General features: G+C 40.9%; 1 long non-coding RNA gene across 1 annotated transcript in view; it reads left to right on the top strand.

The window, feature by feature from the left end:
• LOC109024687 (uncharacterized) overlaps positions 1 to 3,960 on the top strand; it is a 41,618-nt gene extending 37,658 nt beyond the window's left edge. Inside the window, exon 3 of the long non-coding RNA XR_002004175.1 lies at positions 3,908 to 3,960. This is a non-coding gene — a long non-coding RNA (uncharacterized lncRNA). The remainder of the gene's footprint in view (positions 1 to 3,907) is intronic.
• The last annotated feature ends 15,205 nt before the right edge of the window (positions 3,961 to 19,165 follow it).

Here is a 19,165-nt window from a genome sequence, read left to right as displayed (position 1 = left end):
AAATGTTAAAAGACCTAAACAAATGGAAAGTTATGTTTATGGATCAGAAAGCTCAATAATGGTAAGATAGCAGTTCTCTCCAAATTGATCTACAGATTCATCATAATCCCATTCAAAATCCCAGTAGGCTTCTGTATAGATATTGACAAGTTGATTCTAAAATTTACATAGGAATTCAAAGGACCTAGATGTGTCAAAAATAACTTTAATAAAAAACAAATAACTGCCTGGTTTTAAGATTTATAGTAAAGGTATAATAATCAAGACAGTATAGTATTGGTATAAAAACAGACTTATATATCAATAGAACAGAATAGAGAGTCCAAAATAGACCCACACATATAAGGTCATTTGATTTTTCACAAAGATGGCAAGGCAATTTAATGGGGAAATGTTTTTCAACAAACTTCTGAAACAATGGAAAGATCACGTACAAAAAAGTAGGGCCTCAGCCCTTATCTCATGTTATATATAAAAATTAACTCAAAATGGATCAAAGACTTAAAAGTAAGAGCTAAAACTATAAAACTTCCAGCACAACACTTAATAGAAACTCTAAGCGACTTTACATTTGGCAAACATTTTCTAAATAGAATACAATAAGCATGAGGACTTAAGCAAAATCAATAATTGGACTTCATCAAAATTAAAAACTATTGTTTCCTAAAAAATACTATTAGTAAAATAAAAAGGCAAGTCACAGATGGGAGAAAACATTTACAAATCACATATCCAATAAAGGACTTGTATCTAGAATATATAAAGAATTTTTATAACTCAATAATAAGAAGATAAGCAATACACTAAAAATAGGCAATAGATTAGAATAGACACTTCACGAAAGAAGAAATACAAATGGCAAATATGTACATGAAAAGATGTTCAAAATCATTTGTCCTTAAAGAAATGCGAATCAAAACCACAATGAGATATCATTACACATCCATTAGAATGTCTAAAATGAAAAGACTGACCATACCAATGTTGGTGAGGATGTGGAACAACTGGAATTTTCATTCATTTCTCATGGGAATATAAAATGGTATATCCACTTTGGAAAACAATGTGGCAGTTTCTTAAAAAGTTAAACATATACCTATATTACAACCCATTCATCCTTCTCCTAGCTATTTACCGAAGAGAAATGAAAGCATATACACTAGCCCAATAATGCTCATTGCAGCTTTATTAAAAACAGCCACAAACTGTAAACAACCCAAATGTTCATCAACAGGAGAATGCATAAATAAATTGTGGCATATTTATACAATGGGATGCTACTTAGCAATTTAAAAGAGCAAACTGTTGATGCATGCACAACATGGATGAGTCTCAAAATAATTATTTTGAGTGAAATAAGCAAGACAAAAAAAGAGTACATCCTGTCTGAATCCATTTATATAAAATTCTAGGAAATGCAAACTAATCTGTGTTGATAAAAGCAGATCAATGGCTGCTTAGGGACAGTGTGTGGGCTGTTTGGTTTACCAAAGGGTATCTCGAAACTTTTGTTGGTGATAGATATGTTCATTATCTTGATTGAGGTGATAGTTTCATGGGTGTATACATGTGTCAAAACTCATCAAAATGTATATTTTAAATATGTGCAATTTATTATATGCTTCAATACAACTGTAATAAAAAGTAAGAGCAGGACTAAAGAGTAATCATGGTAAATGTAGCACAGTGGAGTAGTATGATTGATCACACTGAGTTGAAAAAAGAATAGGAAGTGAGAAAACTGAGATTGGGTATAGACCACTGATTTTTTAGACTTAAAAGATGAGAGCAGCTTTAATAGTAGATGAAGGGGACAGTGGTGGCAAGAAAAGATTTCTAAAGAAGAGGGACAGTTGAGCATATGAATAACCTGAGGTTAGGGAACTGGTAGGGAGAGAGGGAATAAAGAATGGATAGTAGGAAAGAGAATGGATCTCATTCCACTTCTTTAAGAAGTTAAAGAATGGATCTCAGGAAAGAGAATGGATAGTAGTATAAGCAAGGTTCTAGGGGAGATAGGAGGAGGAAAATTAGAGGAGGGTGTACAGAGCAAAGGTGGAGAAACTAGAGGATGAGGGCCAGTTCTTCTGAAACTAAAAGAGAAATGTGAAGTGAGAGCTAGTGAAGCCAAAGAGACCTTTGTAGGTATGGGGACAAGAAGCTGAAGTTAACTTCAATCTCCTTTATGAATTAGGAGTCTTAGCCATTGTATGGGGTGTGGTGAGGGTAGAGTGAAAGGGACTGTTCTTTGAGAGGAGTGATGAAAAACTTGGAGTATAGATGGGAGAAAAACTGGAGAAAGAGGTGACTTGGGGCATGTGAAAGGATTGCAGGGTGGCCAGAAGGACCAACTGAGGTTGGAAGTTCTGACTGTTAGAGGTACCAACACTTGGGGTGCTGCTCCTTTCTCCCACAGTGGCCATTATGACATCAGAGAAATCATTAGTTTGGAGAGACTCAAAACTGAGGCTAAATAGTGCAGATGTGGTCATTGGAGGGCAAGGGGAAGAAGAGGCAGTCAATACTAAATAAATATGCTCCAAGATCCTGGCTGGACAAGGAAAAAAGTGAAGAGAAAAGGAAGGTCTTGGGCACTGGCCCCTCAGTGAAGCCAAAGAGCAAATGGCATGGACCCAGCCTTCATTAGGGGATTTGGGCCTCAGTGGGATATTGGAGTTAAAGCCACACCCAGTGATGTCAAGTGAATGGGAGTGGTTGAGGTGCTCAGAAGTTAAAGGTCAGAGAGACGTGAGGCCAGGGTGTTTGGGGTGGGACTTTCGTGTGTATATTGTTGAGGACACCCAGGATGAGGACAGAACTTGGAGTGCCAAGGAAGCCTGTGAGCTGGTCCTTAGAGTTCAGGAAATGATCATCACAAGGGTGGTAGATGCTGGTATAGTATGATGCTCTATGTCTTAATGGAGTTTCATGCCTTGAAATCTAGTGGAAAAAACAATTCTACTACTGAAAAGATTCATTTTAATTTGATTAAATTCTAGGGACAAAGTTTCAATATAGTCAATTTTGTTTTTTTCTTATGCCAGTTTTTTTGAAGAGGTGGTTTGAACACTTAGTTCATTGCATCTCTGAGAGAACAAATTAAGATAATGAATTTAAAATGCTCAACCCAGAGCGTGGCACCTAGTAAGTGATCAGTAAATGTAAGCAGCAACTATTAATATTACTGTGCTTTTGATTTGTTTTACCATTAAGTAATGTTATCTCTTTGAAGACTTATTTCTATGGCCTAGGGATTTTCTCTGGAGCTATAAGGCACAGTTCTGTCTCTGCAAATGACAAATCCTCTGACATCTAAAGACAGCCAAGACATCTCTCAACCCTAGGCAAAATATCCCCAATTTCTCCCCTGTTCCTCTAAGGATCTCCTTTCCAGAATCCCAGTGAAAAAAAAAAAAAACCACAAAACAAGTTCAGTCATAACTTGTCTGTTTCCACAGGTTCACAGCTAGAGAGAAATTTAGCCTCAGGACAAATTGTACCTTGAGTCTCACTCATACATGATTTAGACGATATTTAGATGATACCTTGCACTTAAGACTTTAGAGTTGCTGCTGGACTAAGTTAAGACTTTTGGGTCTGTTGAGATGGACTGCATATATTTTGAATGTGAGAAAGACATGAATTTTGGGGGGCTAGGGGCAAAATGTTATGGAATGAAAGTTTGTGTCCCCCCAGAACTCATATGTTGAAGCCATAACTCCCAATGTGTTGGTAGTTAGAACGGGGCCTTGGAAGGGTTAGATGAGGTAATGATTACAGAGCCCTCATGATGGGATTTGTACCCTTATAAGAAGCAATATCAGAGAACTAGCTCTCTCTCTCTCTCTCTCTCTCTCTCTCTCTCTCTCTCTCTCTCTCCCTCTCTCTGTGCCATGTGGGGACACAGTGAGAAAGCAATCATCTGCAAGCCGGGAAGAGAGCCCTCATCAGAACTCAACCACGCTAGCACCCTAATCTTGGACTTCTAGCCCCCAGAACTGTGAGAAAATTAATTTCTGTTGTTTAAGCCACCCAGTCTATGGCATTTTATTATGGCAGCTAGAGCTAATATGTGTATCTTGACTAGAGTTCTGACTTCACATAGTATTCTTAGCATGTGCATATGTCACATTTTACCTATTCAGTCTTTTAGTAATAGAAATCTATATTGCTTTCAGTGCTATCACAAACAATGATTTTATAAACACCCTTGCACATGTCCCTTAATGGTTCTGTTATAGAATTATAAACTCATTCATAGAGTTTATGCATATTTAGTTTCATTAAGCACCTTCAGATTGCTCTCCTGAGTGGCTCTACCACTTCACACTCCAACCAACAGAACTTAATATATGATTTCTCATATCATCATCAGCTCATAATATTATCTGGCTTTATAACTTTGCCATTCAAATGTGTGTTAAGCAATATTTTGTGGATTTTTAAATTCGCATTTATATGAGTACTACTGAAACTGGGCATCTTTCCATAGATTCATCCATAGATGTAGTTCCATCTACATCCAAAATGGATTTGAAACAGATTAGCATAAAAATTCAGAGAAATAGGGCAGATAAATAAAGATCAAAAGAATGATAGGAAAATCATGTAGAGAAAGGGAGAACCAAAGATGAAACAGTTTCCTCTACCTAACATAACTCTGAGTTTCCTGGTAGCCAAGACAAAAAGGAAAAAATGATTCATTTATTCAATAAATGTTTCACGTTGCAGCTTTAAGGTTTGAATTTCTTTGGTCTGTTAGCTGAGTTTCAGGACAGATAGAAAATAAATATAGTTTTGAGAAAATAATCTGACTAAATCAAATCCTCAAAATGTAAGAATCAGAATAACACTAGAGAAAATATTCCTCAGGGCTGAATCATCTTACCAATCATCATATCTGCAAATAGCTTTTGAGACATTTGTTTTGGTTTGAAAAATATTTTTAAGACATGTTGATTTTTAAGTTTTTTCTAAAAAAACTTTTGTTTTGAGCAGTGGGAAGCAGACTGCATAAAACCATTCTGAAAATATTTTCTCAAAACACTGTGATGCTTAACAGTGTTTAAAGAATTTTGATTTTCAAATGTTGGTTTCAAAATGGCTATGAAAATTGCATTCCTCAGGCAAAACTATGGAAATAGTAAAAGAATCTATGGTTGTCAGGGACTGGGGGGAAGGTGGGATGAATAAGTAGAGTGCAGAAGATTTTGGGGGCAGTGAAACTACTCTGTATGGCACTATAATGTTGACTACATGTAGTCATACATATGCCCAAAGCCATAGAATGTACAACACCATGAGTGAACCCTAGCGTAAACTGTGGACTTTGGATAATGGTGCGTCAATGTAGCGATTCATCAATTGAAAGAAATGTATCACTCTGGTGAGGAAATGTTGATAACAGGGGAGGCTGTGCATGTGTGGGAGCAGAGGGTATATGGAAGATCTCTGAACCTTCCTGTCCATTTGTCTGTGAACTTCAAGCTGCCCTAAAAGATTGTCTTTATTTTTAAAAGTTTATTTACTCCTCCATCACAATGAATCCCCCCATTGCTGCACTGGGACCAACCAGCCATGGCTCCTGCCTGAGGGCTGCAAAGGGTCCCAGCTATAGGCCTGGATCATTATATATTTAGCCTTATGAACAAGAAAGGAGCAAGTCTGGGGGCTCCCCAAGGCAGAGGCAGAGTCCTTAACTCCATGGTCCCTGGTACTGCCACAAGTGTCTACTGGAGAACTGTAGAGGGATAAATGAAGAAGTGGCCCTTTGAGCTTCAGCAGTCACCTTATTCAACTGCAGTAGATGAGGCCTTGCAAGCCACTTAGCTAACCCTGGTAGGGTGAAAGCTCTGGATCTTTTTGAATCCTGGTATCCCAAAGCAGAAAAAGCTCTCAGCAAATACCATTGTTTAAATGTATACTATATTTCAGGTCCTGTACCGGCACTTAACATGTTGCACTCAATGTTGTCAGCAATCCCATGAGGTAGATAAAATAGTGTTATTCCCATTTTAAATATAAAGAAACTAAGGCTTAGCAACATGATGTGACATCCCCAAAGTCACACAGCTGGTAATTGGGGAAACTGGTGCTAGAACCCAAGTCCAAAGATTTCAAAACCTGAAATCTTTTAACCATTTCACTATATCACCTGCCTCCTCTTCACTCAGCAGTGGGATTAGTAATTGACATCATTATATTCATTATATTAAGAATATATTAATATTGTCCTTTATGCTTACCAAGTACCTTACATCTTTGTGTCTAACTAGATTATAAGTTCCTTAAGGGTATCAACTGCCCTTTATACTTCCCTTGTAGCCCAATAGTGCTTATCATAGCTGTAGGAACTTACAAGGAAAGGACTAATATTTATTCAGTACACACTATTCTAAGCATTTTATATGTTTTATCTCATGAAATGTTCATACCTCTTTGATATAACTGCTACTACTAGTATTCCTGTTATAAAGATTGAGGAAACTGAGGCCTAAAGGGTTTAAATGACTTTCTCAGAAAGAAGCCAGACACTAGAGAACATTCTGTATTATTTTGTTTACATGAAGATTAAAAACAGACAAAATGGCTACACAGTAATAGAAGTTATCATAGTAGCTACCTCTGCAGGGGATACTAACTAGAAGGAGCATATCCGAGCCTGCTGAGGTGCTGGAAATGTTCTACATTTTTATAGGAGATGGGTACATGATGTATACATCTCTAAAAATTCATTAGGTTGTACACTTAAGATTTATGTATTTTTGTATGTAAGTTGTATCTCAGTTAAAAGCAAATGAAACAACTTTTTAAACACTTTCTCAGAGAGCCGTAAGTAGCAAATGAGAGAGCTAAAATTTGAATCCAGGTACATGTGCTCCAACTTTTATGCTTCAAATGTCCCTGCCTCCTCTCACTTCTGCCGTTTTTATAAATATCAGCTCGATCCTCCTCTAGATAGTTTTCACTTCCCCTGACAGCTTCACTAGCTGAACATGAGCTGAGAGAAAAGGATTCATTAAATATCCCACCCTCTGGCGCTCTCCACGCCCCTCACTCAACACTTCTTTTTAATCAAGGGACCACATCTTAATCCTCATGATGTCAATAATTCAAGCAGAGGCATCCATCAAATGGACTTTAGTAATTAAAAGCTGGTGATGTTGAAATAATTCTTCTGCTTACATTTTATGATTGGAGAGTTTTGCAACCATACACTGGAAGCAATAATAAACAGCTTCAATTTAGTTAATCTATTCAATCTCACCAGTATTTATTGGTCAACTATTCTGCATAAGTCATCGTACAGGGTCTGGTAAAGACTACAAAGATGACCACCAGGGTCCCTGAGGAGGTCTAAGTCGAGTGGGAGTAGTAGATGTGAACAGGTATCTCAGCTCTGCCGGAAGATGGAATGCTGTCATTAACATTATAGAGCTGAAAAGTGACATGAGTATCTAGGGAGAGACATTGATTTCCATGGTAGGAAGGTAAGGAATGTCAGGGAAGGCTTCCCAGAGGAGGTGGCTTTGAACTATCTCCTACCATACATCCAAACTATCCAGATATGTTGGCTCTGTACTCAAAATATATCCTGATCCAACCACTTCCTCCTCACTCCCATTACTAATAGTGGACCAAGCTATCACCATGCATCACCTGGTCTATTGCACTAGCTTTCTAACTGGGTTGTCTCCTCTTGCCTCCAGGATTTTCCTCACCAGGGTTCACAGACCTACTATTTAATAACAAATAAATAAATTGTTGCTGACTGCCTGCATTAAAGTCTTTTGTTGGCTTTTAATTTTACTTAGAGCAGTCTCTCAACTTTATTATGGCCTCCACAGCCCTACAAGATCTGGCCCCTGCCTAGCTCTCTGATCTCGTATGCCCATCTCCTTGTTCACTGTACTTTAGCCACACTGGCCTCCTTACTATTCCTGAAACTTGCCAAACACATTCCTGTATCAGGGCATTGGCACTCTTAGTCCTCTCTGCTTGGAATGCCTCATCACTCACCTTATTCAGGTCTTTTATATGTTCTCTCCTCAGAGTCCCAAGCTAAAATAGGAATCTTCTCCACCATTGTCTACCCCTTTGCCCTGCATCATTTTTCTTCATAGCTCTTATCACTACTTGACATTTTCTTATATAAATATGTGTCCATTGATTTATTGACTGTCTTCCTCACTAAAATATAAACTCCATCAAAGCAGAGGCTTTTGTCTGTCTTGTTCACTGAAAAATTTCCAATGCCTAGACACGGCCTTGCACATAGTAGGTGCCCAATCAGTAACTGCTGAATGTACAGTTAGAAATAGAGGGAAAATATATTTCCCGTGGAACAATGATTCATGCATTCGTTCAACACTGTGCAGGGTGTGAACGTAACGTATGTCTGAGAAGGTAAACCTGACAAATGTGGTCCCTGTCCTCACAGAATTCTCAGTCTCATAAACAAGCAGTTACAAACTATAGCATAAGTTCTTTGATGGGGCAAACATTGTCGACTGTGGGAGCACATGAGAGGACTATCCTACAATGATGAGCATAGTCACTGGTCCATGGTATTTGTTTATTCATTGAATCACCTGTCAAACATTTATTAAGCATCTCCTCTATGAAAAACACAGTGCTTGGCAAAGGAAATTAGGCAATTAACAAGATGACTCAATCTCTTCTCTCGTATAGGTCATAGTCAAGTAGATGGGATACATGATCAATGTCGGGATATAGAAAGATAAAGGTGAAGAGTGGTGAATGGAATAGAGCCAAGAAGCTAGAGGCAAAGAGGCCTGGGAAAAGGCTGTTGCAGTAATCCAGTCAGAAAGTAAGACAACCTGGTCTGGGACAGAGGCGTTGGGGGTGCAGAGGAGGAGATTAACTTTGCCCATAACTAATAAAGTAAGATATGACTACTTTTCCCCAAAGCACCATTAACTGGCCTGAAGAACCCCATATCAGGCTTTTCACTCTGTCTCTCCTCCCACCATTATTCATGCTGCGTTCTCAGTTGGGAGTCCCCATTAATCCTTCCTGACACTGGCATATTCCATTGCACACAACAGAAATTTGCCACTGTAAATAAAAATAGGGTGTGAAGGCATTTCCCCTACTGCAAAGCAGACTATATTAACCCTACTAAGCAGAAAGTGGAAGACGGGCAGGAGGCAGATGGGAGCCAAGAGGGTTTTGAGAGGTGGAAGGCTCCTCCCTTGAGCCAGCCAACTGGGCCAAAAGAGCCAGACCAAGGGCTGAGTTTCCAGGGGCCCATTCCATTTCAGTCGACTTATTTAGGCATTACTTTATTTATACCCCTGCTTCATTCCACGCTGCCTTCTGATCAACAGATCCCCTCCCCCCATCTACCCTTTCAAATTACGGTCATTAGGATAGATTTCCTTGGGGACCCAGGCTACACCTGTTTCTTGCATGTGCTCAAGTGGGAAAGTGTCCAAGGACTGAATACAACTACCTCATTGTTGGGGAGAAAATTGAGACCCCGAGAAGTTGACCACACGGCTCAAGATCACAGATCTGATAAGTGACTAAATTCTGATTTTGTATGGATGTGAGTCCAGGTCTTTTGATATCCCTGGTTTGGGGATGACATTTTCTTACGGTTCAAATGACAAGAACTCACTTTCCAGTGGAGACCTTTCCTAAACGGAGTGAAAATGTCATTTAGTGGAAAAAGGGGATTCCCTTCACAACTTGGGTTGCATTCAACTTTGCAAGAAGCTATGCTTATAAGGGTGAGAGTGTGAAGAAGTATACACATGCCTATGTGGTGGTTTCTGTCAACTCCACACATACAAATGCAAGCGCCCAGGCACACACTTATATGCACATTCACTCCCTTTAGTTGCCCAGAAGATTGGAGCCATCTCTGGTGAAAAAAAAAAACACACACACACACAACTATTTTGTTTATGATGCAGCAACCATTTGAAGCCTGATTCCACAGTGGTCTGTAGGGCCTCAAATTGGGTGAGGGGTGACCTCATCGTTTGAGCTTCCTCCTGTCCAACTGCAGGCCCCAGACTTTCTCTTTCTCTCTCACTCCCTCTACCGTCTCATTTTGTCTGTCAGTCTCTCTGTTGCTCTGGTCTGTACCACACTTTGTCTCTGTTTCTTTCCTCTATCTCTTGCTGTCTCCTATTTTCTCTCTCCCTCTCCATCACACTTTTCTGCTTACCCACCTTCACACTCTGTGTGTTGCTCTGCTTCCCTTCCTCTCCCTCTTCCAAGAAGCCCTCAAGGAGTCCCTGGCTTCTAAGCTGATGAGTCAGAACTGCCCTATTCAGCTCTTAACTGGCTATCTTCCTTAATCTTTCCACAAAAATAAGTCCCATTTGCAACCTATATTAAAAGCCTCCCTGGAAAAAAACAGTCTTTGACTGCTTCCAGCCACCTCCTCACAGGACTTCGCACAGGGTTTGGCACACACCAGGTGCTCAAAGAATACCCATTCCCCAGCTGTGGCCCACTCCATTGACTGTTCAGCAATCACAAAGCTATACCTAACCCCAATACCTCCTCTCTGGAGCTGGAATCATTCATGGCAGCTGGGAAAGCAAAGAACCTTTGAGCACATGTGTCTGATGTGCACATGTGTCTAGAGAATTCTCTCCCACTCACTGGCACAGAGTCCAATGAGCACATATGTCTAGAGTGGTATCTCCCACTTCCCCAAGCAGAAATACATCATTTGCCCCAGGGCCTAGCCTCCTGAAGTCAGACTAGGCCAGTTATGAGCAAGGGTATACTGGTCTGATTGCCACAGCACCTGTCACCTCAGGCCCCTCATCATCCTTCTTACAGCTTTCCCCTACACTAGATCCCTATCTAGTTTTGCTGTTTTCTAGTTGTGGAGCTCATGTTTAATGTTTGTCTCCACCATTAGACAGTAGGTACCCCACAAGGGCAAAATGTGTGTCTTTTTACCGTTATATCCCTAGGACCTAGCACAGTGCCTGTCACAGAGTGGGCATGAATACATATTTGCTGAATAGATCAGCAAATTAACCAATCATGCTCAGTTTTCTCTCCTGTAAAATGGAGTGTATTTGTCCGTTTTCACACTGCTATAAAGAACTACCTGAGACTGGGTAATTTATGAATAAAAGAGGTTTAGTTGACTCGCAGTTCTGCAGGCTTAACAGGAAGCATGACTGGGAAGCCTCAAGAAACTTACAATCATGGTGCAAGATTAAGGGGGAGCAAGGCACATCTTCCCATGGTGGAGCAGGAGAGAGATAGAGGGAAGGCAGAAGTGCCACACTCTTTTAAACAATGGGATCTTGTGGGAAATCATTCACTGTCATGAGAACAGCAAGAGGGAAGTCTGCCCCCACGATTCAATCACCTTCCCCCAGACCCCTCCCCTGACACTTGGAGATTACAATTTGTGATGAGATTTGGGTGGGGACACAGAACAAAACCATATCATGAGGACAATACCAACTACTTCCTAGGATTCTTGGAAGGATTAAGATATGACTCTCTCTCTCTCTCTCTCTCTCTCTCTCTCTCTCTCTCTATATATATATATATATATATATATATATATATATATGCCAATCACTCACCATATATATATATATATATATATGCCAATCACTCACCATATATATATATATATATATATATATATATATATATATAGTGTGTTGGGTTGCATTCAACTTTGCAAGAAGCTATGCTTGTATGGGTGAGAGTGTGAGGAAGAAGTATACACATGCCTATGTGGTGGTTTCTGTCAACTCCACACACACAAATGCAAGCACCCAGGCACACACTTATATGCACATTCACTCCCTTTAGTAGCCCAGAAGATTGGACCTATTTCTGGTGAAAAAAAAACTATTTTTTATGTTGCAGCAACTATTTGCAATATATACATATATATATATATATAGTGTATATATGTGTGTGTGTATATATAGTGTATGTGTGTGTGTGTGTATATACACATATACATATATATAGTGACTGGCATACAGTAGGTGCTCAATAAATGTAAGAACTTTGCAGTGTTGTTGGGGGGGACACAATAAATTGACACATGTAGAATTGATGAGTACAGTGCCTGACACAGAAGAGGCCCTCAATAAATATCCATGCCTTTCACCACATGCCTGCAGCCAGAGCTGCAGGGGGACCAGCTAAGAGTGAGCCCCCTTACAAATGCCTCCAGGAATGGTGGCCTGTGCCCTCTGGTAGCCTCTCTCAGCAACCCTAAGCAAGTGGACACTTACTTTGTAATCTCCAAGGCCCCATCTTCAGCCCCTGCCCAGCCTTTCCTGGCTAATTAGATGAGTAACGGTGTTTACTGTCTCTGGCTAGGCAGCTGATGGATGGTCGAGGCTGCAGATCATTAACCTTTCCCGGGTTCCCAAATGTTCTCATTAAGGAGCCCTGTCCCGTGTCTTTTTCCAGCCCTGAGCGAAGGCTGTGGGGTTGGCTGGCACAGGGAGCAAGCAGTGAGTAGGACGTGACTGCAGTGGTTCTGGGCAGAGTTCTCTGCTATAGCCCCAGGATTCTTTCTGCTCTTTCCCCTACTTACTTCTTTTAGAAAGCTGCATCCTCCTGGAGATATATGCTCTTGGGAACCTCCCACCAAAAGGTTTTCCCTGATTCTGCCTCTAATTGGCTCTGTGACTTTGGGCAAACTACCTTGTCTCTCTCTGACCTGTTTCCCTACCTTTAGAACGAGCCTCTTTGCTCTTTAAAGGCTCTTGCTGCTCTTGGGCATCTCTGTTTCAGGAGCAGAAGTGGTGACAGATTACTACAAGGCAGGACCCAGGAGATGGAGCTCACTAATGGTGATCCTACTCCAGTCCACCAGTCAACCTAGTTTCTATCTAAAGGAACTCTTCACTCCCTTGATACTCCTCAGAAGGGCTCTATGCAGGATCCTCTGGACTCCCAGAGGCATGTACTCTAGTGCACAATGAGAATGAATTAATGAATAAAAATCTCTCAGCACTCATGGCAGAAATATGCTTCTGGGTTCTAAATCTGACTAGTTGTATGACTCTGAATGAGTTGCTTAACCTTCCTTGGCCTTGGTTTATTTAACTGTAAAATAGTAATAATAACAACTCAAGTGATTTGAGATACTAAATGAGATAATAGATATAAAACTTCTAGCTCAGCATTTGAATTTTCCTAAAGGAAGTCAGGGCACACCCTGTTTTATCTTGATAAGTCCATCTCCTTCTCACTGAAATTGAAGGGGCAAAATTCTAGCACAGTTTCTTTCAACGTTTCCCCACCAATCATCCACAGAGGCTTCAAATTTCTATCAGAAGAGCTACTCTTTGAAGGGCATAGGACTTGTGTATTTTAGTTGGGTAAAGGCATCTCAAGGGGATATAAAATGGAATTAACACATTTGCAGGAAGAAGTTTACCTGATTAGGCTATTAGTATCCAGAGAACAGAGATAGGATCCCAATCAGAGAAGTGGAAATGACCAAGATGAGAATATAGGACATGAGCACAGGAAATCCTCTATGGCTCTTCCTCTCCCTTTGCCCTTTCCAAATCCAATCTATTATGGAGTCCTGTCTACCTCCCTGAACAGATCACGTATCTTAAACTCAACATAGCCAACACTGAACTTATGGCTCCACCCCCAATCTGCTCCTCTTCCCTCAGTGCTCCCCATTGTAGTGAATGGCACCACCATCTGTTAAAAGTCCCAAGTAAGATACTGGGTCACTTCTTTTACCCCTTTCTCTCCCTATAGTCCACAGAGACTCCCCAAACCCAGTATGTCTCACATCCAAAATATGTCTCAAATATGTCCACTTCTCTCTGTCTTAACTTGAAATTCCCGGGCTGTTCTCTAGGCCAATTGAATCAGAATCTAAGGAGGTGAAACTCAGGAATCAGTATTTTTTAAAGCTCTCCAGATGAGTCCAAGGTGCAGCCAAGGATGAGAACCATTGCCCTACACATTAAACACTGTGATATTTTCAAAATATAAATCATGTTCTGTCACTCTCCCTTCAAAAACCCTTTGCTGGATTCTCATTGTGCTTGGAATGAGCTCCTAGCTCTTTCCCAAAACCTACAAGACCCTCTAAAAGATGGTCCCTGCTGATCTCTCTGATATTATCTATATCCTCCCCTTTTATTCTTACATTTAAACCATATTACCCTTCTTCTATACCTCCAATATACCAAGTTCATTTCCATCTAGAGGATTGGCATTAACAGTCTCAGTATTCCCAAGCTCAAAAGCCAACTTTGAAGCCTCAACTCCATTCCAAGGGGAGAATTGCCTTGTTTATACAAGGGAGAATAGTGAACCAAAAAAGTGAAGAAGCTTGGATTTTCCCTTGAGCATTTCCCCATCCTTTCTTCATCCAGTGCTCCTCCATACCATCTGAGCTGGTATGTGCAGTGTCCATACCAGCTGTCACTTGTTTGAAGGCCCTGTACTGGACATTTCCATCACTACAAACAATTTAACACTATGAAATCTAGTTAAATCCTAAATGCAAATTAAAACCATGAACACACACACACACACACACACATCCAAAAATGGCTAAATTCTTTTAAAAGATATCAGTACAAGTGTTGGGAAGGATAAGGAGCACCAAGAATTCATATACTCTCCTGGTAGGGGTACAAATAGGAACAATCACTTTAGAAAATTGTTTGACAGTATCTAACAAAGTAAAATACATACTTGATCTAACCTAACCTATGATCAAGCAATTCTATACTTAGGTATATTGAGAAATAAGTGCATATGCCCACCTAAAAACATGTACAAGAGTGTTTATAGCCAATGAGAACACATGGACACAGGGAGGGGAACAACACACACTGGCATACACTGGAGACTGTCAGAGGGTGCGGGGAGGGAGAGCATCAGAATAAATAGCTAATGCATGCGAAACTTAATACCTAGGTGATGGGTTGATAGGTGCAGAAAACTAACGTGGTATACATTTACCTATGTAACAAACCTGCACCTTCTGTACATGTATCCAGGAACTTAAAATTAAAATAAAATAAAAATAAAAATAAACCTTCTAAAAAGGACAAAAAAAGAATGTTCATAGCAACAACATCATACATAATAGTCCCTAATTAGAAATCACTCAAATGTCCACTCAGCAGTGGAATGATAAATAAGATGCCATATGTTCATACAATGAATTGCTACAAATACAGTAAAAAATAAACTACTGGCTCATTCAACAACATGGATGAATTTTACAGACGTAGGGATGAATAAAAGAAGGCAGACATGAAAGAGTACATTGAAGAACAAGCAAGCTGAACATTGCTGATAGAAGTCAGACTAGCACAGTGCATCTCAAAGCAACAGCAGCACTTCAGAACTTGTTATAAATGCAGATTCTTGAGCCGCATCCAGATCTATTTAATGAGAATCTCTGAAGGTGGGGCTCAGTCATCTGTGCAACAAGCCCTCCAGATGATTCTGGATTAGTGGTTACCTCTTGGAGGAATATTAACTGGGAAAGGGCACGAGAGAGCCTTCTATCATGCTTGAAATGTTCCACAGCATCAGGGAATTATAACATAAGCAGGGAGGAAAATTCAGAAAGTAATGGAGAATGGGCTGGGGTTTGAAAACAGGACATGGAATTCTGTCGATGTGAAGGAGTTTGAAGTGGCAGGGATGAGGAGTGGGAAAGGGCAGCCCTGACTGGTTCTAATTGTATTTGCCAGGCTGGTGCTCTCCATTTGAGCTCAGCTGCCTTCTTGCTCTCCAACCTCTACCACAAAGCCTGGAGAATGCCCCCATTTATCCTACCCAGAGAGTAGTGCTTAGCCATGGGCCTTGGTTGCTGACCTGCCTGCCTTTGAAACTTTCTTTCCAATTAATAGAACTTTCATCTCCTTAATGGAATGAGCCAGTTCTGTTCCAAAGGCCATTTCATTTGGCTTCGGCTCTGGCTGGTGGTGGGGAGACTAAAGGATCTTGCTGAGTCTGCACCAGAGTCATCATTTTCCTGTCCACCCCATCAGTCCACTTACTTTAAGAGCCTGTCAGGAAGAAGATGAAGCACCCAACTTGATGCTATGTCCAAAACTGGCCACTTAGGTATATGGCGCTCCTGACACTAACCTGGGAGCTGGCCCGAGAAACTCCCAGCACTCAACAGGTTACCAGCTATTCAGTGTTGGCTTCTTGAGGACCCAGAACTGTAGGTTTAAACTAGACGAACCTTAGAGGGCTTCTGGTGTATCACCTCATTGGATTTGTGGTGGAAATGAAGTCCAGGACCACACAGGAAACTAGTGGCTCCCAGGAAGGATGCTTAGTAGATGTGCCAGCTATGTCATCCATGTGTCTCCCAAAAGATGACCATATGGAAAAGTTTGTGGCTTCAGCTTCAGCTCCTATTTCTGTTCAATTTTTGTCAACAAAGATTGTCTCTCAAGCAATGGGCTTGTGATGGGAATATGTTTCCTCATTGAAAACTCGTTTCATGCCCAGGAAAGTAGCTTTCCTCCAGGACCCTGAGAATTAAAGATGCTCACCCCAGGGACCTGAAGAGGCAGGGCAGTGTGCCGCAAAATGGGCTGGCCCTCCCTAGGACTGTTTTCACAGCAGTACCTGTCCCTAAAGTTTGGGTTGGAGCATCCTGGCTTTCATTCTTTAATTTGTCCGTGCCACATGCTAAGCACCACTGTGAACAGATTCTCTTTGCCATGAATAATACAGCCTTTCTATTTGGAGAACTCTAGTGTGATGGAGGTCAAAGAGACCATGTGGTGTGGTAGAAAGACTACTGAATCTAAAGACAGAGAGACATGGATTCATAGTCCCAGCTCTGCCACTTACTAATCATGAGATATTGGTCAAATCACTTCATTTTTGAGCCCTGTTTTCCCCAGCTATACAATGGAGATTATAATATCTACTTTTCAGAGTTGTATAGATAAAATAGTGGCCATAGAGTATTTTACACAGTGCCAGACACACAGTAGGAACTCACTAAATGATACCTGTTGTCTTTATTAGCTGAGTAATCTCAAGCAAATCCTTTCACCTCTGGAGCCATCAGGTTTCTTATCATATTTCAAATGGAGATGATAATATCCTCCCGATAGGATTGTTATGATGATTAAATGAAGATGCGTTTATAAAATGCCTTGCACAATGCCTGGCACATGGTAGGCACTCAATACCTTTCTGTTGAATTTGAATAGAGACCAAAGAGAACATATACCTAGGGTTGGGCAGGGAGGGCTTAAGCCACTGGTTTTCCAAGAGGAGGGTCTCGACATTCAATTAGAAGAGCTGGTAATTGCAGAGCCATCAGCACTGGGCCATTTATCTTAACGACAGGAAGCTGATCAGGGATTGTTATGAGATTTTATCCAGTAGCACCAGCTTGTTCAACATCAATTCCTGTCACCTGGATTTTCTCTGTTTCTCAAGTTCCCTGGGGGACCATGACAGTGTTTGTTTTGGACTCAGCAGAGAAATAAGAAGAGCAGAGTCCAGGACACAGACTGGCCATAGCCAGATGCCATGATTCTAGTCCTTGGACTATGGCAGCTTATTCTCACTACTGCATGGGGATAGGCAGTACTCAGACCAGTGGGTTAAATAGGTACATCTTTAAACAATCTCTAGCTAACAAGAGAAGTACTGGACATAGGTCCTGGATAAGTGCTATGGGACTATAAGGAGAAGAGCAAAATATCCACTTTGGAGGGACAGGAAGGGCTTCCCGAAGGAGAGCACATTTGAACCGGCTTTGGATGAGTAGGGATTCAACAGGTAAGAGTAGAGGAAACGGCGTCTGCAAAGGCATGGAACAGTGAGACAGCATGGCATATTTGGAAAAGAGATTCAAAGAGGCTCAAATATATGAGGAGTAGACAGGAGGCTGGACAGGAAGAGAATGTGAATTTCCTTGTGGGAAAAAATAGGGAAAGTGGACTTAATCTTTGAGGAAAGTGGGAGTCCTGAAAAAGTTTTAAGCTAAGGCACAGTTCCCTAATCAGACTCATATTTTTAAAAGCTTATCCGGGCACACTGTGGATAATGGGCTGCAGAGGGGAGAGATGGTAGCATAGAAACCAGTTAGGAGACTGTTGCAGTCATTCAGGCAAGAAATGATGAGGATCTGTACTAGGTGGAGGCAACGTGGGGCAAGAGGGATCAAGAAGAGGAACTAGGCCTTGGGGGTCAATTGAATGTGGGGGTTGAAGGAAAACAGGGAGACTGAGGATGATTCTGAAATTTATAGTTTAAGAAACTGAGTAAATGGTGATGCCATTAACTGAGATAAGGGACATAGGGTGAGGAAGTAATGAGTTATGTCAAATTTGAGGTACATGAAAGACATCTAGGTAGAAATGACAAAGGCTGCTATGTATTTCTTATATGCCAAGCATAGTACATTTTCTATGTTTTCTAACTTGATCCTTAAAACAACCCTATGAGTAGACACTATAATTATTCCCATTTTATGGGTGAAGAAACCAAGGTTGGGCAGCTTGCTGAGTCTAGTCTAATTCCAGACTTCTAAGTGTTTGTACTTTACCACTCTTCCAAGAGATAAAGCCTTAAGGACAGTCTCTATGGCAAAGGTCTTTGTATACAAGTTGTGAGGTAGCAATCATTGCTCCACAAATGACCACCCAGAACCTAAATTATTGCTGTGGCAATTTGCAAAGTCATTTCCTGTCATTTCATTTGAAACACCTTCTGGGAGCTAATCTAGAGAAAGCTATATCTAGCCTGGGAGGCTCTCTGCCACTTGGCTGTTGACAATGGAAAAGACCCTCAGATGCCCTTCCACCTGACCAATATTTAGAGGCTTTCATGGGGTGCCATAGCTCCTCTCATTTGCTCTGGACCTTGGCCCAGACCCTTTCTCAGTGGCTGCTAGGCAAACAGCTATGGTCAGGCATCACAACATTTATTAAAAAACATGCAAGTGCTAGGGAGCTTTTAGTGCTCACAGGGGAGTAGAATTGTGATGTTTTGTCCTTTTTCTCTTTTCCCAGTCTTAGATGCCTCTCTGTGCAAGACATTCCTTCAATGATTACCCCCGAATGGTCTTTCTTGGTTTTATTATTTTCCTTCTATCGACCACTTCCATCCTCAGGGGCTTTTCAGAGTCACTCTAAGACCTCTGTGGTTTTAATTAACC

This window comes from Gorilla gorilla, chromosome X (genome assembly GCF_029281585.2).
Source record: "Gorilla gorilla gorilla isolate KB3781 chromosome X, NHGRI_mGorGor1-v2.1_pri, whole genome shotgun sequence".
Classification (NCBI taxonomy): Eukaryota; Metazoa; Chordata; class Mammalia; order Primates; family Hominidae; genus Gorilla; species Gorilla gorilla.
The sequence above is the reverse complement of the archived record's forward strand: the minus strand, read 5'-3'. Positions and strand labels throughout refer to the sequence as shown.